Consider the following 15796-nt stretch of genomic DNA (forward strand, 5'->3'; position numbering starts at 1 on the left):
GACACATGAAGACCATCTGAAGGAATTACTGGTATTAAACTAGAGAAAACGTAACCATGGACAGGAAGAAAAGACCAATAGCTGTCTCCAAATACACATGTGTTAGACTGTCATGAGAGGGAAGAAACAGAACAAGTCAATCGTGTATTAGAGTTTGATCAGGAAATGATACGAATCACTATGAATAAAATAAAATAAGGGATTTATTAAAGGAATTAAAACTTACACATGGTAGGGGCTATGTCTACTGTTTGGTCTGGAATCGCTATAGCTCAGGGAAGGCGAGGCAGTTGAGAAAGGAGAGCTGGATATGAAGGGGGGGGCAACAAGGGAAAACTGAGACCCATGTCTCCCACCATCTCTCCAATGTGAATGAGGAGGCGGGGCCGGCAGGAGACGCTGGTGCCTTCACCACAGAGAAGCGCACCTGCATTCACACTCGCAGGACGTGGAGAGGCCAATGGAGGAGGCAGAGGAAGAGGAGACCCAAACCAGCACCGGGGACCAGAGATGAAGGACACGGCGTGTGAGCCGCAGGGTGCCTGGTGCCCTATGTCAACCTGCAGAGCATGAGAACTGACTGCTCTTGTACTTCCACCTCCAAAACCTTGCACGTTTCTCTTGTGGCCAAGCCTAACCAAGAACCATGAATGGGGACTGCGTGAGAAAGGAATTCTGGGAATTACCATTTCAGTTTAGCAAAGCGAGAACAGTACAAAGTCACCAAAACAGGAAACTTAGACTCCTGACCGGTACAAGTGTGGGAGGTACTCAAAGACTGCAGGGACTCCAGAAAGTATCAACTCTCTATGGTCAGCTCTACTCCATCTTGGCTCAGGTATCATTTCTGCCAAATGTCATGGGTAGAAAAAGTGATTCACCCATCAGATGTGGTATTTAACATCCTTTCCCATCCAGGAAGTAGCATTATCAAAGTACCAAGACATACAATGGTTGAAAGATCCTGTGTTGAGAGTAAACGCTTGCAGTGTGGGCATGTAGTCACTATAGCACTGTACAAGAAAACAAATCATAGAACCCGAAATTATTTTCCATGCCATCTTCCATGCCATTTTGATTTTTATACTTCAAAAAAGTTCACAATAGCCATAAAGGAATATATTTTTCCATTCTAGTCTTTATGTGGTCCAAACTTCCCAACCACATGGGCAACAACTGTGAAAGGGATACTGCCTCTTGACTATGAAAAACCCAACAGTATCTCTGACACAAAGAGGCAGAAATGGTGATATCTTTCCAGGCTTTCAACTTACTGGGACTGGGGTTCAAGGTCCTCTCCTTGCTCTTTAACTTCTTTCAGTGAAGCTCTATCAGGCGATATGGTTTTTCTTTTTCTTGCTAGTCTCCTCTGAACGAGACCTTGGAGACTGGTACAACAGGAGGAAGAGGCATGAAGACAGCTTGCATCTAGATCATTTACATCCTGCTAAGGGACCTGCTCCTTGTTCTCATCCTGAACCAGTGCCAATCAACCTGGACTTCCAAGATCCAAGGCGGGAGATACCACAATCCAAGTCAACCTAATGGGGGGTTATGGCAGCCTACCAAAACAACAACAGAAACATGGAAAGTTCTCCAAATAGCTACGGGAAAATCCATATTTGGCATATTTGCAACTTTTTTTGCCAATAAACTTCTGATCTTGCACAACCGTACCTGCCCTTTGGCATCTAAATGTCCTATTCTTGGTTCAACTTTTGTATCAGTTTCTCCTTTCCAAGGAATTCACAGCTACTGAAGTTCTTGCCTCGTAGTAACTTCCAAATTGCACAAACCACTTTACACGTCAGATGCCATGTTACTTTTATTGTTATAAAAGGTACTCCCCATCTTCTAGTTCTGACTCATCCCAGCAGTTTTCTTTGTTCTAGCTTCCTATGATCAACAACCAGAAGCAACACTTATTAGGGAAACAGACTTGGTGGGGTAACGGGGCACCGGTTGGGGTGGGCAGGCGGGAGTTAAGTTAAACATATCAATACTACCAAAGTCTAGGAGTCACACGTTTGTGGAACTTCTCCATGAGATGTAGTCTAACAGCTCACACTAGAGTGGTTCAAATACCCCCTGCCAGCAGCACTGCACCAGCTCATGCCATACACACTGGAGTCACCAGCCGATGCCAGCGAGAATCTGCAGATTAATGAAATTCTCCACCAGTGCTGCAGACATGCCCACAGCTTTCTTTCTTAAACATGATATTAATGCATTTCAGGCTCTGAGTTTATGGTCTGTGCTGATTTTTTCTGATGGCTGAGTTACGCCCACCAAGACAACATAACATCCAGACAGCAACCCCAAGGGCAAAGTGAGGAGGATTTTCTGATTATGTCATCAAACAGGAAACCTCATGGAGACTTTGGGATTAATGTATTTTCCACTGGAGCTGAAAGCAGGCAGGATGTAGTCACTGGAAGGGAAAAGAGGGAGGAGAAAATGCTAGTAGGGGTGGAGGTAGTGTCTTTAAAATGACATTTAAAGAAATCACTCATTTATTCACATCTAAAACCTCCAAGCAAATAAAGATTTGGAAACTTCAACTGATTCTGGTAATAAGCAAATTGCAAAAGCACTGGATACGAATGCACCCCACAAAGAACTTCTCTAAACCATAGCACCATTCTTGCTCCAGATGGCATGGAAAATAATTTATAAATGACAAAAGTTCAATGGGTGTGTGGCAGCTGTTCAGTTTGAGCTCTTGGGCCACCCACTTCAGTAGAACTGAGAGCTTTCAATCAACTCTTGCCTCTCAGAGGGGCTTCAAACAGCATCAGAACATGTATACAATATGTTCTCAAAAAGTAGCTGGCCAAAAATGAAAGATTAGAAAATCAAGTTAAATGGAAATGGAAAATACAAATACATACTGTCTTCTCCGAAATCCATAAAACCAAGCAGGAACTAACAAAGGACTTTGAGTTTTCAAAACTAAATTTTGCATGACCTTCCTTTTTTGCCCTTCATATGCACTCAACAGCTTTCTTTCACATAGAAGAGATATATCTCCTATTTTGGCAACATTATTTTAATAGTAGTCAGTAGTGTGCTTGTCTCTCTCCCTTCATTCATTCCTACAACCCCGTATGTTAAAAAAAAAAAAAAATGAAAGCATTCCAGCTTAACATTATTACAATTTCTACTTTGAACATAACATCACCCATTTTATCTTTCTGCTCTGAACCTTCAAACAAAACCAACAAATTCTAAGGGACCACCAGGATGCAAAATAAACACTCTCTGCCTGTGAATTTAGGAAGGGTTGCTCAGTTGCTTTTAAGTCCAGGTAAATCATTTACAAAAATAGAAAGGTGAACAGAGATAATTCTATTAACTAAATTCTTTGAGTTACTTAAAACCAAGGTGCATTATAAAACGAATACAACCTTAACAATTTGTCACTTTCAAAAGAACCAGTTTAAGCATGGCAGCCATAGCAGGTAAGGTTATACTTTAAGCAGGGAAAACTTTTAGGGCAGTAAATGTTGCAAAGCCATCTGTTGGGAAGGACTCTTACGTATGCGCTCTTAATTGACTACAGAAGCTTTCTAAGTGTTAATCTGACCAGGTTCAAACTGGACAGCACGTGGAAGGATGATAAACAGCTGACACCCTTTGTAAGCTACCCAACACAGCAAGCTAAGATCCTACCACTGGAGGAGCCGCCCACCTCTCATTCCTGCTTCAGGCCTGTCCATAAACAGATGTCTTAAATGAGGGGGTGGGTTGCCGGGACCCAGGAGGTGAGTCACCGCTCCTTCACCCTAACAGTATGCATGAGGTCTGGTGCAAAAAAATAAAAAATAAAACAAAACAACACAGCAGCAGAACAACATCTTAACAAAGCAAGAAGTATACTAAGCTAACTTATAGTGAACGCATTTAACTGAAATTATTCACAATCACAAGAGATCTTAAAAAACCACCAATAACAGCTGAAAATGGACGTGACCTCCAAATTCATGTTTAATTTCATATAAACCCTTGGAGTATGCTTGCCTAGTCGTTTTTTTAATACCATTTAGCTCATTGTGCAGCTTATGATTTATCTTTTATATACTGTTCTACTTGTTCATCTATAAATGACAAATGTAAGAATTAGTGAAAATTGGGCAAATATTGTATGCCTGGAGGGAGTAAGATCAAGAGAAACATTAAAAGCAATCATTTTTTGTATCTTTTTTTTAAAACACATTTTCTACACTTTCCAGCTGTTACTAGGGATGAAAAGTCAGAAATGTGGTATTTTCTTTCCAAATAGTAAAGTCATTTGGACACCTACTCAGAGTTGGGCAATAGATACAAAGATCTGGCAAATGTTGAAATTATTCTGAAGATACCATTAAGTATTAAATTTCATACCAAAGACATTTTATTCACTGTGCAGAATATCTCTAGTTAAACAAATTATTCAAAACTTGAGACTGAATATATTCAATAAAGCTGTCGAAGAACAAGGATCCGTTGTCTCCTTTCTTTGCCTCAAGGAACTTGGACAGACAGCCACCAGACAGTCTGCTGAACTCTCTGCGGACCTCGAGGGTGAATTTCTGTAGGACAATCTCGAGACTACAAAATGAACTGAAGCAAGTGGTTCTGTAACATAAGACTCTCTGTGTTAGGATTTTATACTAAATTAGTTTGAGTCGGTGGCTGCTTCTGACCAAGTCCACTCACCAAAGATAGAATCGGTTGAAATCTGTGGCACAATGGAATTAATACAATTAGAGCTCTTTAGAATATATGTCCTGACACAAGGTTAAAGTACGGCAGCCAATGCTATTTATACAGACTACAGCAAAGGACATAGTCCACAGCTGCTTAAACGCAACGAGACCTATCTCCCCATGTCTGCAAAGCACACTATTCACACCAGAACTTCTTCTGGCAACAAGATCTGGCTACCTTTTATGGAGATAATCCAGTTAGAAATGTTTTAATCCAAATAAACAGATTATTAAAAGCAGATCATTGCTACATGATGTCCAGACTTACCATAGAGCTGCAGTAATCAAGACAGGGGGATACCAGTGAAAGAACAGAAAACACATGAATGGAACGGAGTCTAGACACAGACCCACATAAATACCTACAAATGCTGGTCTTTGCAAAGGAACAAAAGGGACACAATGCAACAAGGACTGTATTTTCAACAAATGGTGCTGGAACTGGCATCCACATGGAAAAAAAAAAATTAACCCAGACACAGACCTTACACTCATCACAAAAATTAACTCAAAATGGATCATGGAAGACCTAAATGTCAAGCACAAAACCATATAACTCACCACAGAAGTTAACCACAGGAGAAAACGTAGATGACCTTGGGTATGAAAATGACTTTTTAGATATAACACAAAAGGCACAATCCATGAAAGAAAGAATTGATAACCTGCTGCTGCTGCCAAGTCACTTCAGTCATGTTCGACTCTGTGCGACCCCATAGACGGCAGCCCACCAGGCTCCCCCATCCCTGGGATTCTCCAGGCAAGAACACTGGAGTGGGTTGCCATTTCCTTCTCCAATGCCTGAAAGTGAAAAGTGAAAGTGAAGTCGCTCAGTCGTGTCCAACTCTTCACGACCCCATGCACTGCAGTCCACCAGGCTCCTCTGTCCATGGGATAATCCAGGCAAGAGTACTGGAGTGGGGTGCCAACTGATAAGCTGGATGTCATTAAAGTTAAAAACCTCTGTTCTATCAAAGAAAATGTCACAAGCATGAGGACAAGGCACAGACTGGGGGAAAATATTTATCTGATAAAGGTCTAGTATTTAAAATATACACAGACAACACTTAAAACTCAACAGTAAGAAAACAACACGAAGAAAAAACGGGCCAAAGATCTTAAAAGCTATTTCACCAAGGAAGACATGCAGACAAATAAGCACATGAAAAGATACTCATCGTATGTCATCAAGGAAAGGCAATTAAGACAATAAGATATCACTACACATCTATTAAGATGGCCAAAATCCAGAACCCTGACAACACCAAATGCTGGCCAGGATGTGAAACAACAGGAACTCTCATTCATTGCTGATTGGAATGCAGAATAGTAAAGTCGCTTTCAAAGACAGTTTGACAGTTTCTTGCAAAACTAAAGATTTTCTTACCATATGATCTGGCAATCATGATCCTTGGTATTTACCAAAGGAGTTGAATACTTATGTCCACATAAAAGCCTCCACACATATTTATGACAGCTTTATTCATAACTGCCAAAATGTGGAAGCAGTCAAGATGGCCTTCATTAGGTGACTGGATAAAGAAGCTATGGTATATTCAGACAACGGACTACTATCCAGTTCTAAGAGGAAATAAGCTGTCAGGCCATGAAAATACATAGAGGAAATTTAAATGTATATTATGAAATGAAAGAAGCCAACTGGAGAAGGCTACCCACTGTGAGATACCAACTCAATCACATCCTGGAAAAGGCATTGTTACAGAGACACTAAAAAGATTAATGGTTGCTGGGAAGGAAAGGAATGAATAGGTAGAAGGCAGATGATTCCAGGGGCAGTGAGAATACTTTGTATACCATAATGATGGATACACATTATCATACATTTGTCCAAAGCAAAGATACACCACCAAGAAGAAACTGTCAACTATGGACTCTGGGCCATAACCATGCGTCAGCACAGGTTTATCAAATGTACTGCTCTTGTGGGGAATGTTGATGATGTATGTGAGGGCTGTGGGGAGGTATATGGGAAATCTCTTCATTTTGCTGTGAACCTTAAACTGCTCTAAAACCTGTCTTAAATTTCAAAATCATAAAAATAAAATCTTTTAAAAAATCATTAAGCCTGGTGTGCTGCAGTTCATGGACACAACTTAGCAACTGAACAACAACAAAGATGACCCTAGATCATCCCTGAACTTTCTCTGATGACAGAAACCATCTACATATACACTTTCCGGCCTGGTAGTTCCCAGCTACTAAGCATTGAAATGTAGCTATTGCAATGGAGGAACCAAATTTTCAGTTTTATTTCATGTTAATTGGTTTTATTTGAAATTTAGAGTCCTGCATTTATATTTTATAGCTCAGCTGGTAAAGAATCTGCCTGCAATGCAGGAGACCCCAGTTCGATTCCTGGGTTGGGAAGATCAGCTAGAGAAGGCATAGGCTACCCACTCCAGTATTCTTGGGCTTCCCTTGTGGCTCAGCTGGTAAAGAATCCGCTTGCAATGCAGGAGACCTGGGTTCGATCCCTGAGTTGGGAGGATCCCCTGGAAAAGGGAAAGGCATCCCACTCCAGTATTCTGGCCTGGAGAATTTCACAGACTATAGTTCATGGGGTCACAGAGAGTCAGACACAACTGAGCGATTTTCACATCACTTAACTGGATAGTGGCCACCATGCTGGACGGCATGGCTCCAGAAAGCTCAACCAGTAAGAAAAAATTCCTAGCTTGAGTCGTGCTTCAAAAACCTAGAATACAAGAATAATATTTGCAACTACAATTAGGATTCAATTTTAACAGACCAAGAGCTTCCCAAGTAGCTCAGTGGTAAAGAATCCACCTGCCAATGCAGGAGACACAGAGACACAGGTTCAATCTCTGGGTCGGGAATATCCACTGGAGTAGGAAATGGCAACTTGCTCCAATATTCTTGCTTGGAAAATTCCATGGACAGAGGAGCCTGGCGGGCTATACAGTCCAAAGAGTCGGACACAACTGAGCGGCTGAGCACTCACACATTAACAGATCAAACGTGGTGGACTCTCAACCTTAGGACCCAAGGTAAAAACTAGCAGGGAGCATCAGTCTTTAAAAAAAAAAAAAGCATACTTGAAATTACTGTGTCATTTGATTTTTAGTGAACCATAGATATTTTTCAGACATTATTAGCATCTGCAGAAAGGCAATGAGTTATTATAAAAATGGGAAACAGACTGCCCCATGAGTATTTTCGAAAGGAAACGTACAACTGAAACAAACACTCACTCCTTTTTATTGGTATCACTCACCCCTAATTTTAAGAATGAGATGACAGAAAAGGCCTTGTCTGGCACTTTACGATTTGCATTATTGTACCTTGATAGACATAACGGTGAGTTGATCTTGTCAGTTATAAACAGTGTTTTCACACTTCCTATAGAAGTGCGCCTTCATTATTATTCAACATTTAATTAAGTCATAACACCAAAAAGATCTGGTAGTTTCAGCACATACGCTGTACACAGCTGACTACAGAAACAGAGCTGGAACTTGAGACTGTAAGTAATACTTCAGGTAGAATACCTGATGTTGACAGATGCAAGCACAGGGCACCAACTAGGACAGTGGAGCACGCACAGATAATCACGACGGATGGTCGCTCCAGCACTCTGTGTGACCACGAGGAAGTCACGCCTCCAACACCTCAGTTTTCTAATCTGAAAAATGGGGATAGTAATATTGACTTAATATTAAGTCCACCCTGGGTAGAATGCTCTGTGCAGACAGAAGAATTGTGTAAATTTTGTTAGTCATACTATAAGATTGTCTGGCCCCATCACTTCATGGGAAATAGATGGGGAAAGAGTGGAAACAGTCTCAGACTTTATTTTTTTGGGCTCCAAAATCACTGCAGATGGTGACTGCAGCCATGAAATTAAAAGACACTTACTCCTCGGAAGGAAAGTTATGACCAACCTAGAGAGCATATTCAAAAGCAGAGACATTACTTTGCCAACAAAGGTCCATCTAGTCAAGGCTATGGTTTTTCCTGTGGTCATATATGGATGTGAGAGTTGGACTGTGAAGAAAGCTGAGCACCGAAGAATTGATGCTTTTGAACTGTGGTGTTGGAGAAGACTCTTGAGAGTCCCTTGGACTGCAAGGAGATCCAACCAGTCCATTCTAAAGGAGATCAGCCCTGGGTGTTCTTTGGAAAGAATGATGCTAAAGCTGAAACTCCAGTACTTTGGTCACCTCATGCGAAGAGTTGACTCAATGGAAAAGACTCTGATTCTGGGAGGGATTGGGGGCAGGAGGAGAAGGGGATGACAGAGGATGAGATGGCTGGATGGCATCACCGACTCGATGGACGTGAGTTTGAGTGAATTCCGGGAGTTGGTGATGGACAGGGAGGCCTGGCGTGCTGCGATTCATGGGGCCACGAAGAGTCGGACACAACTGAGCGACTGAACTGAACTGAAGATTGTGTTTGGTTATTTCAATTTACAAAAACTCTGGGACAGTTAGGACCCCAGTGCCAACTCACCCTTTGTCATGTCTGGACAGGTCTTTTAAAAATCCTGAACAATAGGAATTTAAACTTCTTTATCACAGAGGACTAGTAGTCCCTTTGATATATCCTGTTCCTTCCCTGCTGTTCAAGACACTGATGTTCTTAACACAGAGTGAAGGAAATAAATACTTCATTCCAATAGTCTTTCCAATTCCTATGAACATGCTACTTCTCTGTCCTCAGACCTTGTCAGACATTAGGTTTCCTTTTGGAGGAGAGATTAATGAGGCAAGAAGTGGAACGAACAGTCATAGATTCTGAAAAATTTTGAGCTCAAGAGACCTTAGAGGCCATCCAGTCTAATCCTCTAATTTTGTTTTTTGGAACTTAAACCCTGGTAGGCTAAATTGTTTGCTCTGATTTTCAAGGAAATTCTATTCCCAGTCTCTTCTACACCACTGCATCAAAAGTTGACATCAACATTTACTCAGAGCTGACTGGTTCTGTGGTCCTGGTATCCATTTATTGGGACTTTTCAGGTGATGACAGCAATAATTATAGCAATGACAATGTGCACATAAAAAATGAATACCAGTAACTGACTGTTAACAAAGTTATATAAGGTTTTTTCTTAGGACAGGACCATTTAAAGGAACACATGGAAGAGCACATACCTTCCTAAAAAGCCCCAAAATCTGCAAGTATAACCTGCTGGATATTACAGATAAATTTAATCCCAACAAATTATTTAGAAATTACACTTAGGCCTCTCTCCTCCTTTATTCAATATAATCTAAAACCACATTGACTTGCTGTAAAACTAATGTTCCTTCCACTAAACAAACTCACTCCTAAGAGAGCCTAGAAGGGAAAAAAAAAAGTCGAGAACCAGTAGTGCCCTTACTTGTAAAAGTCACTACGTTAAAAAATGTGTAAAGGAGTCTTGAAACCAACGACTAAAATACATTTCAGATATTATCAATGGTATTATCTTATCTATTTGTCAATGCTTCCCATTACCTGATTCAATTGAACTGACTGCCGATTCATCTTCCAGTGGGGAGACAATAATTAAAAACAGTCTCACACAAAGCTCTAAGTGGGAGAGTGTGTGTGTGTTGGCCTGACCCACACTCTTCTCCTGTTTTCACTATTCCTTCTCTTTGGTAGCAGGTTCTAGAGTATTCTGATGCTATTAGAAATCTCACTTTCCTTTCTGGTATCTATCACCAAATTTTCAAATATGGACCACTCTGAACCACCCATCATTGACCAACGGAAAGGAGTGCAAGTTTTGAAATCAGACTGACCTTTGAAACTACACTCCCAACTATCAGCCAAATGAATTTCAGTTTTTTCTTGTACAATACTATAAATGTTATGTCATAGGGTAATAGGAAAATGAAAGATACTACATGCAAAACATCCAGCACAGTATATGAAAACAGTGCCCAGAAAAATGGCATGTACCACTGCCATCTTCAGCAGTAAACAGTTACAGAAGTTACAGCTTTCTTTTTAATGGAAGAAAATCAAATCCCTTCCCTTAAGGAGCTTTCAAGGCAACCCAGGGCCCAATAACCTCACAGTGACATGAATGGCATTGTAAGCAGCAGAAGCTACCAGCCAAATGAGAGCACAGCAGAAAAGAGAAATTCAAGAGGAGCGAGGGGCGAGTCTTAAGTGGAATAATTGGAGATGCTTCCTGGAACAACCAAGACTTGAACTGTAACCTAAAGCCCAGCTCAAGATGAAAATGCACAGAGGAGGAGATGCAGCTCCTGCAGGCTGAGACGCAACCGTAGCAAAGCTAACTGCAGCGGAGATGTACCTCTGTAAGCAAGGGTAGAGCAAAACAGAGCTTTCACACTTGGATATCAGGAGTGGCAACGAATGGAGTCCACTTTGGGCGAGCCTGGAACACCTGTCTAAGAAACACAAGTCATCCTGCGATAGGGGAGGAAGCACGGAACTTTTCTCACAGTGGAGCGACACATACCCAGTGTGCAGCAGGAAGAGGCAGGGAAACGTGAAGGTAGGGGGAAGCAGAGCGGCGACGGCGACCTGGGGACCAGAGTTTCCGCCTCCACAGTGGGCCAGGTCAGTGCACTGCTTTCTCCCCTGGCTTACTCCACTAGAACGGAAATGGGACAGCCTCACACAGTATACAGAGCACGTGCTTATTAGTCCAGTGAATGGGAACAAAGATGACAGAGAGGGTGCAAGTCTTTTTAGGGTGTCACAGAACCAGGAGGAGCAAGCTAGAGTAGGGTATAAACCAGGGGGAGGCCAAGCCTTTTAGCAAGGTTGAGCCTGTGGTCACTAAAGGAAGCATTAAGTGGTCTGCAGTAGGATTACAAGTAAGGATGAGGTTCCTGGTAACGGACAAGGCAGATGGAGGGCTGGGCAGGGTTGGGGGCAAGGGTGAAAGAAGTCTAATGCAAGGAATGGGAGGGCCATGAGAAACTGATCCAACCAAAAGAAAAACTTAATTTCATGGAGTTACTGAGGTCTTTATAATTACCACCCCAGGGTGATTCTCCTATGTATAATACATGGAAACCTTTCAAGGTTGGTGCTCACCACCTCGTGGGTCTACCTTCATCTCTAGAAGATTCTTCTCCATCCTTTTCCTGCAGCAGCTGCTTTACATCCTGAATGGCTTAGGGCTGCATGTTCTGACTCATAAGGCTACCTCCCTACTCATTGTAGGCTGTAGCAACAAGGCAGACAGACACAGCTTTTGCTTTTATAGAGTTCACAGCGTAGTGAAGAAGTGGGGAAGAAGAACAGAGAGCAAAACATTCATTAAACAAATAAATGCAAGATAATGTCATTATTAAACAAATACATGATAATGTCAAGAGATAAAAGAGATTTTAAAAAATATATCAAGGCAGTGATGCACTGGGGCTGGGTGAGACTGCTCTGGTTTGGAGTCATCATAGGAGAAATCTGAGCTGAGCAAGAAAGGTGCTCTAGGCACAAACATTAAGAAGGAGCTTGCTCTATGAATGGGAAAGAAAGAAATCCCTGTTGAAAGAACCTGAGGAGGACGGTGGTACAAAGTGAGCACCCACTCTATGCCAGGTGCTAAATTGGGCACTTGGCATTCATGATCTCCTTAATCTGCAAAACAATTCAAGCTGCAACCATTCACACTTGGTGGATGAACACATAGGCTCACAGAAGTTAAGTAAGCTGACCAGGAGGATAGATTATAAAAGGTCACATCTGACGCTCAGCGTCCAGGGACCAAGAGCTTACAAGGTAGTTTGGTTTAAAAGACAGGGAGAGAGGACGGGCCTGCAGGTGTGCGTGCGGAGACCTGCACTCAGGGTTGAGCCTACAAGGCTGGAAAAGAGAGGGCTGCTAACAGTTCAAGAAAGATGACACTCAAGGAAGCCTGGGTTTTAGCCCATAACAAGGGTTTTAACAAGGGTTTTAGCCCTTGGTTTTAGATCGATGTGGGGCAGGGAGGCAGGGAACAGCTGGGCAAAGAAATTCTGACAGGTGAGTGGAAATATACTGAATTTCTGAAGAAACGCTGGGCCTGACGATGTGGCTCCAGCCATGTGGGTTGGAAAACCACATCTCTATGGTTTTCTATGTGGGAAAGTAGTGTCCACATTGGCTGCAAGAGTAGACCAATATGTCACTAACCTTCAGGAAACATGGAGGAATTTTCCCTGTTACCCACCAACAGGATTCACCCCATAAACACACACACATACACAGAGAATTTAAGCTAATGGCCCTACTACACAAATTCACAGCAAAATGACTTGTTATATAGATTCAAATGTGCTGAATAAAAATGCTGCAAAATCATTTGGGCTTTGACTTTTTAATGGTATTCAATTGATGTCATTAGAACAGAAGAATTAGACTTGTAATTATTCCCTTGTGGGTTCTGCTGTCTTGGAAAAAAAAAAGGAAGAGCATTCATTTCTGTTCCCAAAGCAACTTATTTGGGGAGAAATTAGATGGGTTAAAGACAGCAAAAATCAAGTTTCCCCATGTACAGGGGGAGAAGAAATAAATGTGTGTCAACAGTGAATACTGGCCCTCCCCTGAGCAGGGCACCATTTGAAAGGTGCAGCAGTGAGCCGGAGCCCTTCTCCCAGGCTTCAGCGTGCTCACCAAGCTCCGCACTCTAACACTTCATTAACATGCTAATGTGCGCCCATTATTTTGTGCAAGTTCCATCCTCTGCATCTTTTGAAGTCTCTATCAACTGCAGCTGAATGCAAGGGACTTACTGCTGAAAAAGACCCCAAAACCAACTTACACCATTATTAATAAGAAACAATATGCTGTTCAAGAGGTGTTCCCCCCCAACTCCCAATTTAAGGCTTTAGCAGGTCAATCATTCTTTCTGTGAACATCACTGAGAAAAGAAGCTGATTTCTTCTGAAGCATAAGCAAACTAGTATTAACTCTACCAGGTAAACACACACACACTAAATGCCAAGGTATTAGAGCTATGTGGTGATTGCAGGCATGGTTTCTTGGAAAAAGTAATGAACTAAGAGAAAATCTGATTTCAATTTGAGGTTCTCTCACAGCCTAACTCTGTAATCTTCAGTGAGTCATCTGACCTCACTGGGAACTCATTTTGTTATTTACAGTATGTTGAGTGTCTGAGATTACCTTTAAGATTTTTTTATCACACAGATAATCCACGATCAAAGGATATTGTTACTTAAACAACTGTTAAACCTTCAATTTCTATATTTCAACTATTTTAGAATCATTTTTATGGATTTATTTGCCTTTATCTTCTAGTGACTCCAACTGCTGAAAAGAATAGCTATATCTCTATAAAGAACAATTTGAAATGTAAGAAGGTTTGTAATTTGTACTGTAATAAATTTCATACAAGATGATGAAATAGTCGGAGAAACTGGAAAATTGCAAATAGAACTTAGTAAAAAGATGTTACTACTTCTGTTGTATTTTATAAATTCAAATACATTATAGAAATTTCCTGGTGGTCAAATGTTTAGGACTCTGTGTCTCACTGAAGACAGAGGGCCTAGGTTCAATCCCAGGTCAGGGAACTCAGATTCCACAAGCCACGTGGCATTACTCAAAAAAAAAAAATAATCAAATACATTTCTAATCAAAAATTTAGTTGAATTGTGAGAAATTTAAGATTCAAATGGAAAAATACAGTTCACAGACATCTAAGTCCATTCTGAAGAAAAGCGACAAGGAAGATTAACTCATATATTGAAATATACAACCAAGCTACAGTAACAAAAGAGCATGAACTGTGGTTAAAAAACAAACCAGTGGAGCACAAAGGGGTACCCACTTGCCAAGGAAATGAGAACCATCATATGGAAATATAAAACTGAATTCCCTCCTACCACCCTATACACACAGTGGACTCTTCGGAGGGGTAAAGACCTAAATGTGAAAAAATCAACTATAGGTAGTATAGATTTTATGATGGGGGGACAGAGAATAACTTATATTATGAAGTCTTCACAGTAAAATCTGGATGTACTACATTAAAGATTTAGGGGTTTTTTGTTCACTAAAAACACATCATGGACAACGTTAACAGAGAAATAAGAAGCTAGGAGAATACTTGTCAAGTTTAACACCACCTAGAGACTATCTGGAAGACACAAAGAACTTATGCAAATCAACAGGAAAAACACAACTTCCAGTGGATAAATATGCACTCAATTTAAAGGGGAAATTTATGGAAGAGAAACATCCAAAAGACAACAAGTATATCTGCTGGTTTAGCAGTAAAGAACCTGCCTGCGAATGCACAAGACCCGGGTTTGATCCCTGGCTAGGGAAGGTCCCCTGAAGAAGGAAATGGCAACCCACTCCAGTATTCTTGCCTGGGAAATCTCATGGACAAAGGAGCATTGCAGGCTACAGTCCATGAGGTTGCCAAAGAGCTGGACATGACTTATCAACTAAACAGCACATCAAGAGATAGTCAAATTAATCTGTCAGATAAAAGCAACAAAAAGATGTCATTTTACACCCACTATACAGAAACGGGGGAAATGAGAACACTTACTAACGGTAAGTATTGGAGGGAATACAGGTATATAAGCACTCTTACAGTTGGTGGCAGTGTGGACTAGTGAATCATTTTGGAGGTAATCCCAGAGTACTTTGAGAAATTACACTGTTTCACAGTATCTGAACTGTATACATATGCCCTGTGGCCCAGAGATTGTATCAGTCTAGATCCCAGATAAAGGCCCCTTGGTAGTTTCCAGGAGGGGCTGTGCTTGAGGCTGTTCACAGCAGCTGTTAGTGGTGAGGTAAGATGAAGGACAGCATGGGTGTATGGATTTCACAGGCAGTCAGCACGCACAGGTTCGATCCCTGGTCCTACATGCTACACACCAAAAAGTTTTTTAAACTTTGTAATTAAAAAAATTTAAGACAACTGGGTACTCATTCCTGGTGGAGAATATAAGTCAACTGTGTTCTAGGCACATTGTAACATGATGTGAGATGCAACAGGTTCAGTTCAGTTGCTCAGTTGTGTCCAGCTCTTTGCGACCCCATGGAGTGCAACACACCAGGCTTCCCTATCACCAACTCCT

At 41.3% G+C, this 15796-nt stretch overlaps 1 long non-coding RNA gene across 6 annotated transcripts in view; it reads right to left on the reverse strand.

Annotated features, from left to right (window-relative positions):
• The window catches only part of LOC100847951 (uncharacterized), a 413745-nt gene that overhangs the window by 142011 nt on the left and 255938 nt on the right, over nt 1–15796 (reverse strand). For 4 of the 6 annotated variants that reach the window (XR_003032262.2, XR_814917.3, XR_003032257.2 and 1 more), the window contains one exon: nt 8279–8412. The exons of the other annotated variants lie outside the window; for them this stretch is intronic. This is a non-coding gene — a long non-coding RNA (uncharacterized lncRNA). The remainder of the gene's footprint in view (nt 1–8278; nt 8413–15796) is intronic. 6 annotated transcript variants of the gene reach the window in all.

This window comes from Bos taurus, chromosome 23 (genome assembly GCF_002263795.3).
Source record: "Bos taurus isolate L1 Dominette 01449 registration number 42190680 breed Hereford chromosome 23, ARS-UCD2.0, whole genome shotgun sequence".
Classification (NCBI taxonomy): domain Eukaryota; kingdom Metazoa; phylum Chordata; class Mammalia; order Artiodactyla; family Bovidae; genus Bos; species Bos taurus.